At 44.9% G+C, this 20,117-nt stretch overlaps 1 protein-coding gene across 1 annotated transcript in view; it reads right to left on the bottom strand.

The window, feature by feature from the left end:
- Nucleotides 1-363, bottom strand: part of LOC126484243 (cytochrome P450 6k1-like) — a 72,444-nt gene extending 72,081 nt beyond the window's left edge. The window contains exon 1 of the mRNA XM_050107657.1: nt 301-363. The gene's annotated coding sequence lies outside the window, so the exon portion shown is untranslated. The remainder of the gene's footprint in view (nt 1-300) is intronic.
- Between the last annotated feature and the right edge of the window lie 19,754 nt (nt 364-20,117).

Below are 20,117 nucleotides of genomic sequence, written 5' to 3'. Positions count from 1 at the left end.
ATTTCGTAGTAGCTGGTATTTATCATAACGTGAATATTAATTACGTATACGAAAAAGTATCTGACAATAAAGTCATAATACGGGTTGAATTGTTATGTTTGTTTAAACGAAACGGTTTTCTCGTGAATTTTCTAACAGGTTATTGGATGTCATTGGCATAAACCTTTAAACCATAATGGAGGAAATCAAGCTGTAATTTTCACGAGTTAAGAACAAAATCACAAGCATCACTTCCGCATCCATTCATAATAAACAAACAACATTGATACAAAGCACAGAGCAGATGGAAATGTGACTCACCTCAGTCGCCAGACGCCAACCGATTTAGCACGAGAGCTCCCGTGTTTGCAGGCAGGAGTCCGCTGGCAATGAATGGCACGCTGAGGTAAGTACCAGTTATATAGCAGCGGAGATAACTGCATTCGAGACTGACTCATCTGTTTTCTCGTGTAATTATCTGCAAAGGAAGTGGAAAGAGGGGGAGGGAGGCGGTAGAGGGGACAGTGACTGCTCCGTCCCGTACTTCACCTTTGGCGGACATGCAGCTGGACCGAAAGCTCGACAGCCTAACATCGGGTCTGGAAATCTCTCTTGGTAAGCATATCCAGCATTACTGTCAGAGCCGCATATTTCGTACGTGAGACGTATTATATGGTTCCGTAAAGTTCTGCACCAATTTAATTCATGTCAGGGATACACAATAATCTCATCTGTATACTAGTATAGCTAGGAAAAGAAAGTATAAAATGAAATAAGTCATGCAGCAAAAGGCGAGTTTACACTAAGTTTGACACAAAAGAGGTGTCCCAAGTGTCGCTAGAGATCAAAGGAACATTGTTTCTGGTCTGCTACCACTAAACGCCGTTAAAGAGCGCTAGTATTTATGCTTTGTCTTACTTCGTGTGGCGTTCCGTGTTGACTTGCAGTGCGTTGTGCGTTACGTTTCAAAAATGGAGTGGAGAAGACATGAGATGTACGAACTTGTTACCGTCTGTGAGATAGAAGAGTACCTCTGGAAAATTCAGAGAGACAGTTATAAAACCTAAAATGAAGCAGGTATTTCTAAAAAGATAAAACGAGGGGGAAAAACTGACGTATGTCATGGCTCAGTTCAACTATGAGAAAACAGAGATTAAGGAGTGCAAAAAATGTACTCACATCACATACGAAACTCAGCTGATTTTATCAATAGACTGGGGGTTCTTCGTCTTAGCAGTGTAGACCTTCTAGTAAGTTTTGATGTGGTCTCACTTTTTACAAAAGTTCCTCTTGCAGGTTCTTTGACACTGATTGGTAACATGTTTCCTGTTGATATCACTGCTTTGTTCAGGCACGCTCTTTCCTCAACTATTTTGAACAGACTGACTGTGTCGCCATGGGTAGCCCCCTGTCTCCTATAGTGGCCAACCATTTTATGGAGAATTTTGAGGAGAGAGCGCTTGAATCAGCTGCCCTGAAACCAACAGTTTTTTCGAGGTATATGGATGACACTTTCATAGGGTTGCCTCATGGAGAAGATAAATTAATGGAGTTTCTACATCACCTCAACTCCATTCATAGCAACATCCGGTTCACCATGGAAATAGAGAAAGATGGTTGTTTGCCTTTCTTGGATGTCCTGGTTCGAAGGAAGAATGATGGTTCTCTAGGGCATTCAGTTTACTGCAAACCCACTCATACTGATTTGTACCTGCAAGCATCGAGTTACCATCACCCATGGCAAACCATGAGTTTGCTTAAAACACTTGTTCATAGAGCTCATACTGTCTCAGATCTAGATAGCTTACCTCAAGAACTCGCCCTTCTAAAGACAGTTGAGCGAAAATGGGTATTCCATCCGGCAGATTAACAGGGCACTAACAGTTAAAACTAAGTGAACAAAGAGGAGAACATGCCGGAACAATCTTTAGCTTCTCTTCCTTTCGTTGGCAACACTTCGTTTAAAATAGCAAGAATCCTCCGAAAATTTCAGGTAAAAGTGGTTTTCCGCCCACCATAGAAGATTGCGGACCTTGTGGGATCAGTTAAGGACAATCTGTTACTACGAAAGGCCGGAATTTACAAGATACATTGCCAATGTGGTATGGCTTACATAGGTCAAACCACACGCACCGTGAAAGAACGCTGCACTGAACATCAACGTTACACCCGCCTTTTGGAGCGAAGCAAGTCCGCTATTGCTGAACATTGTATGTCTACTGGACATTCAATGAAGTATGAGAAAACAATGATTTTGTCCACAGCAACGTCTTTCTCGGACTCCATTATTAAAGAATCCGTAGAAATACGACTGGCGGAAAATCTGTTAAGCCACGACAGCGGCTACCAGCTGGACAGTGCATGGAATCTCATCATCTCCACGATTTGCTCTAATCTAAGACGACAGAGTGCGTCGACGGCCGCGGCAAACAGCAACGCAGAGGGCGACTGAGTTCTGCTATCCCACCAGCGAGGGCGCTGCCGGCGGGCAGTGTGGTTCATCTACCAAGTTTTCGACGCATGTGCAGAATAGTTACAGTACGCTAACAGTACGCTATATATTGCGGAACAGGGACGTTTTCGCCCCCCCCCCCAAATTCTATAAGTCCCTCCAGATCCTTGAGCGTCATGCGCTCCGCCTCGCCTTCCGCATACACCTCCTGTCCCCCACGCGGATCCTCTATGACCTCATTCCTTTCCCCCATCTGCTCCTATTCCTCGAACATATCCGCATACTCTACACCTCCCGCCGCCTTGATCCCCATCACCCCCTGGTTGCTCCTCTCCTCTCCCATCCCCGCCCCCTGCCACGTCTTCAATGATGTGTCCCCCCTACCCTCCATCTCTACATCCTTCATCTCCTTTCCCAAGGTGGCTTCCATCAACTCCCCCTCCCAGATGATGCCCTCTCTCCCTCCATTTATCCCTCGTATCAACTCTGATCCTCACCCCCATCCTTTCCTCCATCCTTTTCCTGGGCTCCCTCTCCCCCCTTCCATCCTCTTTTTTCCCCACCTACCCTCTCTCTGCCCCCCTTCTCTCCCCCAAGTCCTTTTGCATTTCCTTCCTCTGCCTTTTCCCATTCTCTCTCGCGTCTGCCCTGCTCCTCCCTCTCCCCCCCTTATGGGTCCTCTCCCTCCTTTGGTTCCCCCCCCTTTCGTTTTTCCTCTCCTCCCTCCTTGTTTTCCCCCCCATCTGTCTAGGTCCACCCCCCCCCCATCTGCCCTAGGCTATGGTGCGTCCTCTTTATGCCGACATTTTAGTGCAGTGTTTACAGTGAGTGTTCAGTGTTGTGTGTCTTTCCCGAAGTGTTGCGAATGGCCATCATACTGTCGCTGGGTGTGATCTTACATCTCTTGCGAACAGAAGCCAGACTGTCGCCATGCTTTTAATTGTCTGTCTACTATGTTACCTGTCTGCATCCTGTGTATTTTTACTCGCTTTGCCAACCCTTTGCCTTATGTTTTAACTTTCCCCAATTTTCCGCCGTTTAACAATTTAAGTCCCCGTTTTATCGCCTGCTTTTATTGTTTCTTAACTTCTCCTTACATTTTAAAAAGTCTGTAGGCTGCAGAGCAGCGTAATAAGCTGCTGCCAGCCTGCACCCTTCGGGGGGAATAATCGAAATACAATAAAGGAAAAAAAAACGTTTTCGCCCGTCTGCGACGGCTTACCTGAAGATTACTGGCAGGTGCCCAGTTGAAATATCGTGCGAAGTATTGAACGACGACCGGCTGCAAGCCCGAAATTTTTTTGAACAGTCAATTCGCCGGGAAAATTTTAAAATTCACAATGTGGATGTAGTTTAAAATCTTTGTATAAACCAAAGGCGTTTGGTTTCATTTGTTTACTGCTCCTGCATTATATTCAGGAACCAAACGAAACAAGAGACACAATCGAAACAGGTAAATAAGGTTATGATTGCTTATGTTTGCCCGCAGTGGTAACGCGGTTCCCGTCATATTACCGACGTTAAGCGCTGTCGGGCTGTGGTAGCACTTGGATGGGTGACCAGCGCTGTTGGCAAGTGGGGTGCACTCAGCCCTTGTGAGGCAAACTGAGGAGCTACTTGATTGAGAAGTTGCGGCTCAGGTCTCGGAAACTGACATACGGCCGGGAGAGCGGTGTACTGACCACATGCCCCTCAATATCCGCATCCAGTGACGCCTGTGGGTTGAGGATGATACGGCGGCCGGTCGGTACCGGTGGGCCTTCCAAGGCCTGCTCAGACGGAGTGTTGCTTATGTTTGTTAGTATTTTGTACTGAACAACAATTCACTATCGACACCGCCCTTCTACACAGATCCACCTCTGCCTCAAAGAGTGTCAATTTTTTGCCATGGTACAGCTCCTTCTGTGCTTGAAAATAATTTCATATTCATCACATATTTCTTTGCGTTCTCTGTGGTATATTTGGGAGTGCAGTTATCACGATGCAACAGCACCTCGTCTGTGTGCCCCTGAGATCACTTCACCCGTGTGTGGACAATCAGAATCGGAGTTTCCTTGTGGTTTGTAACAGCTCACTGACTCGGCATTTCCCCTTAAGAAATTATGGAAGATCAGGGTTGTCACAGTGACAGTTCGTGGCTTCTCAGGTTTGCAGCAATATCGGTTTTCCGGAGACACACAAAACTGAGGCCATAATACCGAATGTCTTTTCCACAACCATCCTTGCTTTAGACAATCGGTAGTTCAAAGTTCTGTATGATGAGCCTTACTTGTGACGTCCTGGATTTGGTTTCAAGGTGTTTTCCTGTAATGGAAAAGGATGTCTGCCAGGAATTTTGTATGTGTGTGTGTGTGTGTGTGTGTGTGTGTGTGTGTCAGTATATATATATATATATATATATATATATATATATATATATATATATATATATACAGGGTGTTACAAAAAGGTACGGCCAAACTTTCAGGAAACATTCCTCGCACACAAAGAAAGAAAATATGTTATGTAGACATGTGTCCGGAAACGCTTACTTTCCATGTTAGAGCTCATTTTATTACTTCTCTTCAAATCACATTAATCATGGAATGGAAACACACAGCAACAGAACGTACCAGCGTGACTTCAAACACTTTGTTACAGGAAATGTTCAAAGTGTCCTCCGTTAGCGAGGATACATGCATCCACCCTCCGTCGCATGGAATCCCTGATGCGCTGATGCAGTCCTGGAGAATGGCGTACTGTATCACAGCCGTCCACAATACGAGCATGAAGAGTCTCTACATTTGGTTCAAATGGTTCAAATGGCTCTGAGCACTGTGGGACTCAACATCTGAGGTCATCAGTCCCCTAGAACTTAGAACTACTTAAACCTAACTAACCTAAGAACGACACACACCACACACATCCACGCCCGAGGCAGGATTCGAACCTGCGACCGTAGCGGTCGCGCGATTCCAGACTGAAGCGCCTAGAACCGCTCGGCCACTTCGGCCAGCTCTCTACATTTGGTACTGGGGTTGCGTAGACAAGAGCTTTCAAATGCCACTATAAAAGAAAGTCAAGAGGGTTGAGGTCAGGAGAGCGTGGAGGCCATGGAATTGGTCCGCCTCTACCAATCCATCGGTCACCGAATCTGTTGTTGAGAAGCGTACGGACACTTCGACTGAAATGTGCAGGAGCTCCATCGTGCATGAACCACATGTTGTGTCGTACTTGTAAAGGCACATGTTCTAGCAGCACAGGTAGAGTATCCCGTATGAAATCATGATAACATGCTCCATTGAGCGTAGGTGGACGAAACTAAAATGAGCTCTAACATGGAAATTAAGCGTTTCCGGACACATGTCCACATAACATCTTTTCTTTATTTGTGTGTGAGTAATGTTTCCTGAAAGTTTGGCCGTACCTTTTTGTAACACCCTATATATATATATATATATACACTCCTGGAAATGGAAAAAAGAACACATTGTCAGACTCACCATACTTGCTCCAGACACCGCGAGAGGGCTGTACAAGCAATGATCACACGCACGGCACAGCGGACACACCAGGAACCGCGATGTTGGCCGTCGAATGGCGCTAGCTGCGCAGCATTTGTGCACCGCCGCCGTCAGTGTCAGCCAGTTTGCCGTGGCATACGGAGCTCCATCGCAGTCTTTAACACTGGTAGCATGCCGCGACAGCGTGGACGTGAACCGTATGTGCAGTTGACGGACTTTGAGCGAGGGCGTATAGTGGGCATGCTGGAGGCCGGGTGGACGTACCGCCGAATTGCTCAACACGTGGGGCGTGAGGTCTCCACAGTACATCGATGTTGTCGCCAGTGGTCGGCGGAAGGTGCACGTGCCCGTCGACCTGGGACCGGACCGCAGCGACGCACGGATGCACGCCAAGACCGTAGGATCCTACGCAGTGCCGTAGGGGACCGCACCGCCACTTCCCAGCAAATTAGGGACACTGTTGCTCCTGGGGTATCGGCGAGGACCATTCGCAACCGTCTCCATGAAGCTGGGCTACGGTCCCGCACACCGTTAGGCCGTCTTCCGCTCACGCCCCAACATCGTGCAGCCCGCCTCCAGTGGTGTCGCGACAGGCGTGAATGGAGGGACGAATGGAGACGTGTCGTCTTCAGCGATGAGAGTCGCTTCTGCCTTGGTGCCAATGATGGTCGTATGCGTGATTGGCGCCGTGCAGGTGAGCGCCACAATCAGGACTGCATACGACCGAGGCACACAGGGCCAACACCCGGCATCATGGTGTGGGGAGCGATCTCCTACACTGGCCGTACACCACTGGTGATCGTCGAGGGGACACTGAATAGTGCACGGTACATCCAAACCGTCATCGAACCCATCGTTCTACCATTCCTAGACCGGCAAGGGAACTTGCTGTTCCAACAGGACAATGCACGTCCGCATGTATCCCGTGCCACCCAACGTGCTCTAGAAGGTGTAAGTCATCTACCCTGGCCAGCAAGATCTCCGGATCTGTCCCCCATTGAGCATGTTTGGGACTGGATGAAGCGTCGTCTCACACGGTCTGCACGTCCAGCACGAACGCTGGTCCAACTGAGGCGCCAGGTGGAAATGGCATGGCAAGCCGTTCCACAGGACTACATCCAGCATCTCTACGATCGTCTCCATGGGAGAATAGCAGCCTGCATTGCTGCGAAAGGTGGATATACACTGTACTAGTGCCGACATTGTGCATGCTCTGTTGCCTGTGTCTATGTGCCTGTGGTTCTGTCAGTGTGATCATGTGATGCATCTGACCCCAGGAATGTGTCAATAAAGTTTCCCCTTCCTGGGACAATGAATTCACGGTGTTCTTATTTCAATTTCCAGGAGTGTATATTTGTGTGTGTGTGTGTGTGTGTGTGTGTGTGTGTGTGTGTGTGTGTGTGTCAATTAGTTCGCTTACAGAGGCATTCTTGAAAACGCCTCCATCTGGGATCCCTCCTTGGTAGCCACCATCAGCATATAAAATTTGCGGTTGGCATCAACAACAGCAAGCAGCATACTGCTAAATGACTCTTTATGATTGTGAAATGCGCTCCCACTAGCAACAGGGCACTCTTCCCAGTAATTGCTCCCACACTATGGAGGAAATAGAGCACCTGGCTTAAACACACTTTCTTTCTCACGTTATTGATTTTTCATTCTCTGGCATCTGAAACAAGAAAATTCGACTTCAGGTTCCACAAGAGATACAAGCAGAAAAAATGGAAGATGCTCCAGATCCAGGTGAATTGGCAGGTAAGCTACCTCCTCATAAATGGCTGAAGAGGAGGAATGCAAGAAGCAATCAGGCTACAACAACATTGCAGAATGTTCTGCATCAACAGCTACATCAACAACAACAACACGATTCAGTAAATTACATAGAGAAGTTCGTCATCAGAAAACTTTGACAGCTGCTGCCCTACTTCTGCGGGCCAACCACGACGATCTTTTGGTGACTGTGAAACGTCCCCTTAGAAAAATTATACATGACTGTGCTTAAACTGACACACAATATTTTTTTGCGCAACGCAATCTGACTTACAAAAATCCCTACAAAAGAATGGCCCTGACTAACATTAAACTATACCTTTCACAAATCACTTACCTCACAAAAATCTTCGTTACTCGAACTACTGCAATACAGCGAGCGCCACTACTGCCAGCTAAATAAAAAATTCAAACTACTGAAGGCACTAACTACTGATAGGTATAGGTAGCAAATGAAAGATTTTGATAGAGAACAAACAATGTATTTACTTCAACAGTGTTCAAAAGTCATAATGTATATAGCAGTTCATGACATCCAGTCTTACAAATTTCAAAACTCCGCCATTTCTCTCCCCACATCCACCACTGCTGGCGGCTCACCTCCAACTGCGCAACGCTACGCGCTGTTAACAGCCAACTGCCCAACACTACAATAGCCAACAACAATGTAAACCAGGCACAGACTGCACGCAGCACAGCCAGTGATTTTCATACAGAGCGCTACGTGGCGGTGGCATTACCAATGTAAGAACCTAGACAGCCTACTTACAACGGATATCAACGACCAACTGCTCCCCTGAAACTAACACCACTGCACGGACGCCCCTTAGCTGCGGCGGGGCAGGCCGCACCTTGAAACTGCAATGGCACAAGGAGCGAGAAGGCTGTTGTTAGTCTCCGCTCTCTGGGTGATATCGTCCGGCAGACTGCAAGCTATAGTCGGCAGTGGCGGGGCCGGGGTGCAAACTCGCAGCCTCCCGTGTGCAGAGCTGTCCGATATTGACCAGGCTAGCCACGGCGGACGGCTTGAGCTGCTAAGATTCAGTTCAACGACGACGGACAGCTGTTCCCCTTCGGCGGTCTACACGGCGTCCACGAGTTGCGCTTGAGGGAGCAACCAATCGTGTCCCCAGCTACCAGCGCAGCCAACACGCGCGCCGACCACTTAACCGTGGCCTGAGTGCAAGGCTGGGCGGCTGGACACCGATACAGCAGATTCCACCATTGGCATTGTCACTGACCTATGCACGCTCGCTGCGAAGCGCCATAACCGGGATCAGCAGGAGGGCCACTGTTTATCTTCGATGCAATAAAGTCAACGAACACTAGCCGGTGATCTTCCGCATCCTTTGGCATGAGTCACCCCTCTCCCGTAAACATTATTCCTTGGCCGTTCTAACATATTACAATCCCCTAAGCTCGGCGGGTTGTAACACCATGAAAGGACAGTTGCAACAAAAAAGTTATGACTCTGTCTGAGGTAGAGGTGTATTTGTGCAGAAGGGTGTAATATATAGCGAATGTGAATGTGGCAGGCGGAGCACTATCTGCAGCTTCCTCTGACACATTTGGTGCAACTGGAAGTCACACTGGAGTTCTCCTTGTTGATACACATGGTGATGATGGTTTGAATTAATATGGAATAATTTTAATCTACATATTAAAAATATATTGTCAACGAAATACACTACTGACCATTAAAATTGCTACACCAAGAAGAAATTCAGATGATAAACGGGTATTCATTGGACAAATACAATATACTAGAACTGACATGTGATTACATTTTCAAGCAATTTGGGTGAATAGATCCTGAGAAATCAGTACCGGGAACAACCACCTCTGGCAGTAACAACGGCCTTGATACACCTGGGCATTGAGTCAAACAGAGCTTGGATGGCGTGTACAGGTACAGCTGCCCATGCAACTTCAACACAATACCACAGTTCATCAAGAGTAGTAACTGGCGTATTGTGACGAGCAAGTTGCTCGGCCACCATTGACCAGACGTTTTCAATTGGTGAGAGATGTGGAGAATGTGCTGGCCAGGGCAGCAGTCGAATATTATCTGTATCCAGAAAGGCCCGTACAGGACCTGCAACAGGCGGTCGTGCATTATCCTGCTGAAATGTAGGGTTCGCAGGGATCGAATGAAGGGTAGAGCCACGGGCCGTAACACATCTGAAATGTAACGTTCACTGTTCAAAGTGCCGTCAATGCGAACAAGATGTGACCGAGACGTGTAACCAATGGCACCCCATACCATCACGCTGGAGGATACGCCAATATGGCGATGACGAATACACGCTTCCAATGTGCGTTCACCGCGATGTCGCCAAACACGGACGCGACCATCATGATGCTGTAATCAGAACCTGGATTCATCCGAAAAAAATGACGTTTTGCCATTCGTGCACCCAGGTTCGTCGTTGAGTACACCATCGCAGGCGCTCCCGTCTGTGATGCAGCGTCTAAACGCAGCCACGGTCTCCGAGCCGATAGTCCATGCTGCTGCAAACGTCGTCGAACTGTTCGTGCAGATGGTTGTTGTCTTGCAAACGTCCCCATCTGTTGACTCAGGGATCGAGACATGGCTGCACTATCCGTCACAGCCATGCGGATAAGATGCCTGTCATCTCGACTGCTAGTGATACGAGGCCGTTGGGATCCAGCACGGCGTTCCGTATTACTCTCCTGAACCCACCGATTCCATATTCTGCTAACAGTCATTGGATCTCGACCAACGCGAGCAGCAATGTAGCGATACGATAATCCGCAATCGCGATAGGCTACAATCCGACCTTTATCAAAGTCGGAAACGTGATGCTTACACGAGGCATCACAACAACCTTTCACCAGGCAACGCCGGTCAACTGCTGTTCGTGTATGAGAAATCGGTTGGAAACTTTCTTCATGTCAGCACGTTTTAGGTGTCGCCACCGGCGCCAACCTTGTGTGAATGCTCTGAAAAGCTCATCATTTGCGTATCACAGCATCTTCTTCTTGTCGGATGAATTTCGTGTCTGTAGCACGTCATCTTCGTGGTGTAGCAATTTTAATGGCCAGTAGTGTATATGGTTCAGTGCTGTTAACGTAACTGAATTATCGCCCCATAACTCTTCCATCTGCTAACCAAAGCTTCATAAACTGCAGAAACTAAGTGATTTTTAACATTTAGACACTGATGAAATAACGAGCAACTGATTTTCTTACGCGGGGATGGCGCCTATAGCGACCTAGATGGGCTCCATATGATTTACATCAAGCGAATTTGGTCGCCGAGACATTAACGTGAGTTCACCATAGTAGCACGGCAAATCTGTTTCTGAGATAGTTTGTTAGTGTTGGTTCCACTCATTCAGGGTAAAGCTCAAACTCAAGTGCAAACTTAATTGATTTATGACCTTAACCTATTGTTCAATTAAGTGGTTTATGACCCCCTGAGGATTGATTTACGACGACCTAGGGATAACCCATCCCTCTAAGGAACTCCCCCTCCCTTCCTGCTCCCTGACCCTCTGGGAAATTCCAAATCCTCTGCCCTCTCCATAGGTAATACTAGCACGTGCTTGGTATCAAATTAATTGACTAATTTAATTAAATCTATCAATTAATTAACCTCCCTCTGGGAAACCCTCCAGCTCTCCTTTCCTATCCCCCACTACCCCTCCTCTCCCAAAAAGGGAAATTTGTGGGAGAAAAAGTATTTCATGATACGAAATAGAAGTCAATGTCAACTACATAGCAAAGTGTACACTATTTATATATAAAACTGACTTTCAGCGATTGAATCTCTTTATATGGCGGGAAAGCTCATGTCCAGCAACTATATGTCCTAATTACATAATTACACTGCTGTAGATTGGAGGTGTTGTTTTATTGGAAAAATTTTGTGTGTGTGCTCACCTTGATATGTAAGGATTGTGTGAGTTAGTGCACAAAGTCACCACCAGAGGACTTACCACCTCCACCCATCACCTCCTCCCTCCCTGCCTCACCCAGAAAAAAGTGGTGGCAAAACGACTCACCTCTGTGGTGGAGAGGAACGATCTCACAATACGAAATTCAAATGAATGTCGATAACATATTTATGCATATTTTTTATTTAATAAGATTGCAGAAGGCAATGCTCCCCCACTTCTGTAGAGTTCAAATCTGCACCCCACATCCCCAATTCACATGATGTAAGAGCTGTACGCACTGAGGAACGATGTGCAGTATAGTAGCCATTGTTTGGGGCCTCCTGAACATGAATCTGTCGTCCGTGCAACACCATGATGGTCAAAAACCACCCAATGTCCTAATTACAGATCACGATACTAAGTAGCACTGACCACACATCGAATGTCAACCTTCTTTGATCTCACGATCCCAAACAAAGCATCAGATGATGACAACTCTTTGGTACTGATACCTGGGAGATTCCTCTCGAAACACATGCTCTCTGCCTCTCTCACTCTGCCTCTCTCTCCCCCTCTATCTCTCTCTCTCTCAAGCGGATGCTTCTGGCCCAGCAGGTATCTGTCATGTGCCACACGAAACCTTATTTGGTCCTGTGCGAAGTAGTGGATACCTGATAAATCACAGCTGTGGATGTCTTGCAAATATTCCCTCACTGTATCAGATTGATTGACTAATTAACTGAATCAATACCCTCTGCGTGGGATGGTTTTTACTTGGATGCTATTTATGGATAGTAGGACTGGTATATTTGGTGGGAATAGATCCTCCAACAGCCCATTTTCCAAACCCTTCTGGATATTTTTCCCCTCGCTCCCTATTGGTGGACACAGGCAAAGTTACATCGTTTGGTGGGAGGTCCATTATATTGGAGGTATCTGAGAATTTCAAGTTTCAGCTCAGTTGCATGCTATGTCCTTAAACAATCTGCAGAGGGATTGGATTGTTGTATTTGTTCACAGTACCTCTATTGGAAACAATAAACTGATCAGTCGGGGACTTGACGTCTTGACTGAAAGTGGTTTTGTATAAAATGATAGTTGGAATTTCAAATTTTTGTGTAAATTTATACCATTCATTTGTTGCATTCTGAATCACTACAGATCTGATAAGTTTATTTTGTAAAGTACTATAGAATTCCTAAGTTTAATATACGGAATTATAACAGCAACCAGTTATGGAAAGTAGTAGTAATAATATCCTAAGAGCTGATGTTATTCCACATATTAAATTAGCACAGTTGTTGCTGCAGCAATGCTTAAGATCCAAAATTCCCAAGTTTCTCAGCTACATAAGAAAAAAGATGATGGTGGAAAGGGACTTCCATGTGAAAGGATAGCAACAACAGCAAATACCACTACAAGACAGAGTGCATCTGCAATGCATGGAGCAGCACTAAACCAGAATGCTAGTAGTTGTTATGGCTACATGCCTGAGACTGCTAAAAACTCTTGTATACACAGCCCACACACTTTCCAGATGTCCACATGCAGCAGGCCTGTCCCCTCGTACATGGCCAGCGCCAATGCTCAGAGGTCAGAGTAAACTGCCAACGTGACTGCAGTCACAGTGCGGATTCACATGTCTACAAGAGTGCATCAACATGTACAGCATCCAGGATTGATTGGAATGGTAGGAAATTGGATGTTGTCAATAGGTCCAGCGCCAAAAGTTGGGAGTGATCGATATTGAATGTCTCTAATTTCCATGAAGAATGCATGCAGTAGACATGATCGCAGAGACATCCTAAGGCATGCTGAGTATTAGTTCACTATTCAGCTATCCCACGAGCTCTGTGTGGGCCGCCACTGGGACTTGTCCCTGCAGCTGTGTGCAAGAGCCGACTAATCGGCTGGCCAGCGCTTTTCTTTGAACCTGCCACTTGCGACAGCCTTAAGCAGGAAATGTCAATTCGTTCTGGTCACTGACTACTTCCATCATGCAAAATGGTTCAAATGGCTCTAAGCACTATGGGACTTAACATCTGAGGTCATCAGTCCCCTTAGAACTACTTAAACCTAACTAACCTAAGGACATCATACACATCCACGCCCGAGGCCGGATTCGAACCTGCGACCATAGCAGCAGCGTGGTTCCAGACTGAAGCGCCTAGAACCGCTCGGCTACACAAGCCGGCTCCATCACGCACCTATATGGCCGGCAAAGTCATTCTAGGAAACCAGCTACATATTAATAAACGTAATTACAAATAAATATTACGACTGCAGCCCCAATCTGGTGACATTCAACAATGAGAAAAGTATCGGAAATACGTCCTTCTGATGGTTGTGGCTGTCGGAAGAATCTCATATTAAAATATCAATATCCTCCTTATGACTGGACATAATTTTCCATGTAAACACTTTTATCCCATATATGGCTATCAACGCTTTGAAATCACAGTCAAATCCACTCTTCACTTGTGACCAGACATACACATTTTCTTTGCACACGTCGAACACTGACAACAGTAACTTTACGTGTCAATACATATTTTATAAGCCTGTTGATCACAGCGAATCTATCACACATCCCCTACTAAGTATAATACTTCGCCAATAGCTGATGCTGGTGGTACCAAACAATACTGAGCGAAAGTCGGCAATGCATGAACATGCTCCATTTGTTTTCCTTGCGAGTGGTACCAGTGTCTTAGGAAGAGACATATAATTGTCCTACAAGCGACCAGCTATTAAAAATATGATCGCAACGACTATGTTATTGTCACCCTGCATAAAAAGCTGTCTTGGTTCTACAGGTACAGACAAGTATCGCTAACGATGTCCATGTTAAAAACTATATATGCGTTATAAATCGAGATATTGTATTTGTTCCAAGTGAAGTGGTCTTCCACACTAATACCACAGTGATGATCAAGTGAGTGTGTATTAACAGACTGAAAGTGAGGATACGCATGAAGGGCTTATTTCAATAGTGGTAGAATTCCGTTACCTCCACTTTTCTGCCTATAATGCTTCTGAAAGTAATGATCCACACAAACAATAAGAAAGGTTCATTTCTAGCAAGAAGCCATATGCTTGAATATTTTTGTTATCTCAACTGCAGATTTTTCAGAGCTCGTTTAACTTTAGGACTCTGTATCTCAAAATGAACAAAAATGGACTTGCACCACTATTGAAATAAGCCCTTCGCATGGTCAGAGGTGTAAGCTCGTTATAAAATCACCTTTCTCACCAAATTTAGAAAGTGATTCAGCTAAGGAATGTGGTAGTATTAAGCCAATATTTCCAACTCCATCGTGCCGCTGCTAGATAATTCCCACTCCAAAAAACAGTATTTGTAACGCATTCTATCTCAATTCCACGTAGACAGTGTGACAGAGGTTCTGTGTTCAGTGGAGAAACAGGGTGAGCTGAGTTAATGTGGCAACACCATATTTCGACCATTCAGTGGAAATGGGAACATTGTCATAGCTCTGCCAGCTATGAAAAACGTGTAGGGCCAGTGCCAAATGAAGCTTCCTCCTTGAACTTGAGGTAGTAGAAAAGACAGTATGAGCAGTTACAGTGTTGTTTCTTATTAAGAAAATTAGGAACACTTCACATCACACAGGAACTGGAATGAGGACGAGAATTTTGCTACTGCATTGCAGTGCATTTCCAAACTACATACAGGTACAGCAGTCCAAAAAACCACACTAATGTCACCTGGTGGAGAACTCGATATGATATTACTTCATCCCTCTCTTCTGAATCAAAAACAAATACCATCTGCATGTTGGCACGAACATATGTGGCGATCCTATTAAATATACAGGTATTGTTCCATTGGGGCAGGTGTGCTGTGATCTAAGTCGCTTGCACAGACCAGTATACAGTTTCATTACCTGCACTGTAAGAGGACCATATGCCACAGACTGTCAGTCACAAGTGAGCGTTTCTGTGTTGTTGTTTCATAATAAGTTTGATACATTTTTTTCTGCAGTAGCAACCTCCAAGCAGTTTATGACTACAGCTTTGTACACTGCCACACATTTTGTTTTTCCACCACGAATTCGAGGTCTAAACCGACATTAACACGTTTTGATCCATTGGCTCTCACAGAAATCTGGACATGTTTTAAATGATGCTGCTCCCACAACACACAGGATGATTGAAATAAAAGACAGAAGTAGTGTCTCTTATTGACAAAAAAGTGGAAGACATCGAAACACATGAAAACTGGAAGAGTTTGTGGAGCATTTCCAAACAGCTGTGCAAAGGTGATGTTCTCTAAATTTTCTCATCTTCCACAGTGATGGGGTAGCAGATTTCTTTCTGTTCCATTTTTCGAAGAGACCCTAAGCATTGATTCCTCAAAGTCATGGTGCATATTGGACCCAGATATGATCGCTGTTTCGGTGTCCTATATGGTAGTCATCCTGTCCTGCAAATCTTTGGACACTGTGTCTTTCAGTTTTATGACCTAAAGTGCATAACCATACGTGGAAGAAGGGGATATTCTGCAGGCCTTAAACAGCTAGATCACAGATAGCATACATTATCATTTGTCAATGCCACTGGTGGAAGAATGGAATGATTTTCCGTACACCAAGGGGAGCACGTAAGTACCTCATCTCACCACATCTCTTGCCACATTTTCATCAATTTTACGTATTTGCGATCAATTTTCTTAATTTTTCCATGTTTTCTGTAATTTCAACACATTTTACTCAATTATTCGATGTCCAAACCACCACTCTCGATGAGTTGTCACATCAACAAAATGTCTCATTGTATCGATATCAAGAGCTATCAGCCAATGACATTGCAGTATGATTCTCAGTTTCTGTATCATCGCTAAATCATTCCTACCGTTACTTTGGGAGGATCATATGTATGTGGACATATCGCACATGGCACAAATACTGTATCTTAGTGTAGGAAATAGCCATCAACAGAGGGGAGATGGAAAAACTATATTCCTTAGCCCGAAATTCAGTAAGATTTTGTTACGAACTGCCGTCTTCTCCTATGTGAGTGGAGTCACAAAGTATTGAAGCATTCTTAGCATAAAGTCAGAGATTCAAAATTCTAGCACTGGGCCCCCCTACTTCGAAACGAGCTACCCCTTCGTTGACCTACAGACTAAGGACTCTGAGAAAAACTCTATCCAACCTCTCTCTTGCATCTCATAACTCTTCCTCTGTCTTTAACCATCTCCCTCTGCAACACTGTCTCCTATTAAATTTGGAACTAACCAGAAGTAGGAGGGTGTATACTCGCTGCATTCAGTTCTCATGGAGGAACAGAACAAGCTGTGTTCCATGTAATCAATATGCTTCGATATTTTGCTTTAGCAAATAGTATAACACCTGTTCAAAACTTGTACTGACCGGCGCTAGTACTATAGACTGGTTTCCTCAATCCAATACTGTAACTACCGTTCGCCAAAGACTGTTCCATGCCAATCTTACTCATGTCGCCACCCAGTTTCACACAACCTGTCTAGGTGCTTGTATTCTGAGGAGTCTAGCAATCATTGGTCTATAGTAGATACGAGCCTGATACATTTGAGAGCATTGTGGTGATATAGCAGACGATCAAGAAGAAGAAGAAGAAGAAGAAATGTTTTGAAACATTTTATATTAATCATTTGTGCTGTCAATTCTATAGTATACTTGTAGTGTCTGGATTCCATACCAAGAAGATGCTGGGAAGAAAGAAATGACTGTAGAACACAAACACATACACAGTGTTTGATATTTGAAATTACACACATACTGCACTAACTCCATGAACAGAACACATTCTCTTCCACACATACACACACACACGATATTTATCAAGCAAATGTATACACAGGGTTTGCAGCACCTCACAAACTTCTGTCACTGACTTAGAACCACTGTAGTTATGAAACTGAAGACTCGATTTATGTCCAAGATGTGGCAGAGAAATGAAGTACTTCCCATACCTCTTCGTTCATCTAGAGGATGATGCTGAAATAAGTTTTCCATGAATGGACATTATTCATCACATATGCATTGGTAGTCCTCTGCTGACAGTAGTATAGAGAGATTTGTTGTTAACGATTGCAGATAGACGGCACTCTAAGTCACACACAGAACAAGCAGTTGTATACAAGTCGACTGCAAATTCTATCACACAACCGATACAACCCGAGAAAAAAACTAACAAAATGGTTAAATGCATCAAAAATGACCTTCTACAATATCTCCCCCTCTCTTGAATGCATCATCAATCTACCATTAAATCATACCCCGTTCCATTCCCTCTCAACCGATCACACTATTTGCTTTCTATCATAATTTAACGCAGATCCATGTCAGTTTAGAGTCAGATGGTTCTCTTTTCCAGGAAGGCATCAAAAACAGCAGTCAACTTGCATGTATCCCTATTACGCAATACAGCAGAATGTTGTTAAAAACATTGCAGCAACTATTCTGTAAAGTATTTTTGTCTGATACCGCATGGTAGTGATTGGTAGAGAGTACAGGGAGCACACTGTAATTACTGTTTGTCAGGGTTTAAAACACCTAAACAGTCTTGTGCATGGCCAAACACGCGATCCATTCAGTAGTTGAATATTTCAGTCCCCCAGCTGGTAACACAGTGTTCTTTAGCTAAGGACACTTAATAAAAATCTATAAAGAGATTTCCAATAACTGGGGGTCACACCTGGGCTTGTGATCCGGCCTATATAAATTTATTACTCTACATTTGGTCATCATCCACGTTAGGACATCTGTTCCAGCTGTCTTACCGTTCTCCACGAAAAATAATCGTTCTGTGGTTACCAGTGCATCCATGTCAACGTTTTCTCGTATTCCTCCTATTGTCACATGCTCGTTCCCACGTACAAGAATTTTCAAATGGCTCTGAGCACTATGGGACTTAACATCTGAGGTCATCAGTCCCCAAGAATTCTCCTGTACCAAGCAGAAAACATGCCAGTACCTCCTCATTCCAACTCAATTTCGCACCATTTTGGCCTATTTTCATTCATTTGTACGTATTTTCTGTCGATTTTTGTAACTTTTTCGATTTCATATCATTTCTGCCCATGTGATCATGACATCACTTCTCGCCATGTATTCTAAAATTGCTTGTAAATGTAGTACAGTTGTCATATCCCAGGCATAAAGGATAAAATTGTTTCAGCTAACGAACATACTTTTTCCACCTCCTCTCTGCTGACGGCTATTTCCTACATTAAGAATCAGTATTTGTGTCATGTGATGTAGGCTGTGTAACAGGGTTCACGATATGTCCACATGTGTATAATCCTCGCAAAGTAACGGAGCTAGTGGCTTAGCAACGATACAGAAACTAAGAACCACGCTGCAATGTCATTCGCTGATTGTATTACAAGATCAGCGCGATCAGATGTTTTGTTGACATGACAACTGGTCGAGGGTGGTGGTTTGGACCTCGAGTAATTAAATGCGTTGAAATCAAGCAAAACCTGGTAAAATTACGAAAATTGATATAAAATACGTGAAATTGATGAAAATATGACAAAAAATGTGGAGGGATGAAGGTATTGTGTTGTAATGAATTGGGGACCTAGAAACGATGGAGAGGCTTAGTCCCCACTGTAGCCCTCAGTGGTTCACAACCCCACAACAGTCTACAGCAGTCCACTCACCCCACCACCGCACCACACCGAACCCAGGGTTATTGTGCAGTTCAGCCCCCAGTGTTGGACATCAACCCCCCCCCCCCCTCCCAGGAACATCTCACAGCAGACTAGTGTAGTCCCAATGTTTGCGTGGTAGAGTAATTATGGTGTACGTGTATGTGGAGAAAGTGTTTGGGCAGCAATCGCCGACATAGTGTAACAGGCGGAATAAGGGGAACCAGCCCGCATTTGCCGACGCAGATGCAAAACCGCCTTCAAAACCATCCATAGACTGGCTGGCACACTGGACCTCAACACTAATCCACTGGGCAGATTCTTTCTGAGGACTGGCATGCCTTCCTGCCCGAGAAAGCAGTGAGTTAGACTGAACGGCTAACTGGGCGGGCAGGGATGAAGGTACTTACATAATCGCATAGGTGTATGAATATCATTCCATTCGTCCAGTGGTGGCATTGACAATTGATGGTTTATACTAACTGTGCTCAATGGGGTATGCACCATTAGCTTATTTGGTCGTAAGGGTGGTGTGGATTTGACTTCTGCGATTTCACCTCATCATTAGCTGTAAGGGGGCTGAAAGATTTCACATGGAAAATTATTTCCAGTCATAAGGAGAATATAGCAATTGGTGTTTTAACGTGTGATTCGTCCCGGAGCCACAGCCGTCAGGAGGAGGTATTTCTGACACTTCACTCATTGTTGAATGTTACCAAATTGGGGCTTTAATCGCAATATTTAATTGTGATTACTGTAATAAATACGCAGCTGATTCTCTAGGATGACCCTACCAGCTATCCGGATGTGTGGCGGAGGTAGCCAGTGACTGGAGCAAAGACACATTTTCTGCT

The sequence above is a fragment of the Schistocerca serialis genome, chromosome 6, assembly GCF_023864345.2.
Source record: "Schistocerca serialis cubense isolate TAMUIC-IGC-003099 chromosome 6, iqSchSeri2.2, whole genome shotgun sequence".
Lineage (NCBI taxonomy): Eukaryota > Metazoa > Arthropoda > Insecta > Orthoptera > Acrididae > Schistocerca > Schistocerca serialis.
Note: the sequence above shows the minus strand (reverse complement) of the source record. Positions and strands in the feature narration are given on the sequence as shown.